This window comes from Harmonia axyridis, chromosome X, assembly GCF_914767665.1.
Source record: "Harmonia axyridis chromosome X, icHarAxyr1.1, whole genome shotgun sequence".
NCBI lineage: Eukaryota > Metazoa > Arthropoda > Insecta > Coleoptera > Coccinellidae > Harmonia > Harmonia axyridis.
The window spans coordinates 29,193,167-29,193,911 of record NC_059508.1 but is presented as its reverse complement, the minus strand read 5'-3'; positions in this window follow the sequence as shown (position 1 = coordinate 29,193,911).

The window sequence follows — 745 nt, the reverse complement described above, 5'->3', positions numbered from 1 at the left end:
ATGGAACTCGAACGCTTATGCAGAAAAGAAAACTCTTCCCGGATCTCTCGACGGCGTCTCCGGGTCCTTTTGGGTTGCCCCGACGAACTCTCTTACGAGGGCCCGGTTTAATTTCGGTTCCGCTGCCGGGTTCCGGAATAGGAACCGGATTCCCTTTCGCCCGACGGGCGTGCGTCACGCGTCAAGATGCATAGCATTTCTGCCACCACTTATAAACACGATTAACAACGCCACATCAACATCGGCTTTCGCCTAGGGCTTAGGATCGACTGACTCGTGTGCAACGGCTGTTCACACGAAACCCTTCTCCACCTCAGCTCTCCAGGGCCTCGCTGGAGTATTTGCTACTACCACCAAGATCTGCACCGAAGGCGGCTCCAGACGGCCTCACGGCCAGCCCTTCTGCGCTCACCTCCGCGACCCTCCTACTCATCAGGGCTTCATGACCGCCCCGAAGGGCGACCGCACATGCCACTGACGGCCGAGTATAAGCACGACGCTTCAGCGCCATCCATTTTCAGGGCTAGTAACTTCGGCAGGTGAGTTGTTACACACTCCTTGGCGGATTCCGACTTCCATGGCCACCGTCCTGCTGTCTTAAGTTACCAACGCCTTTCATGGTATCCCATAAGCGTCGATTTAGGCGCTTTAACTCGGCGTTTGGTTCATCCCACAGCGCCAGTTCTGCTTACCAAAAATGGCCCACTTGGCACTCTGATCCGAAATCTCGCGGCTTCACATTCAA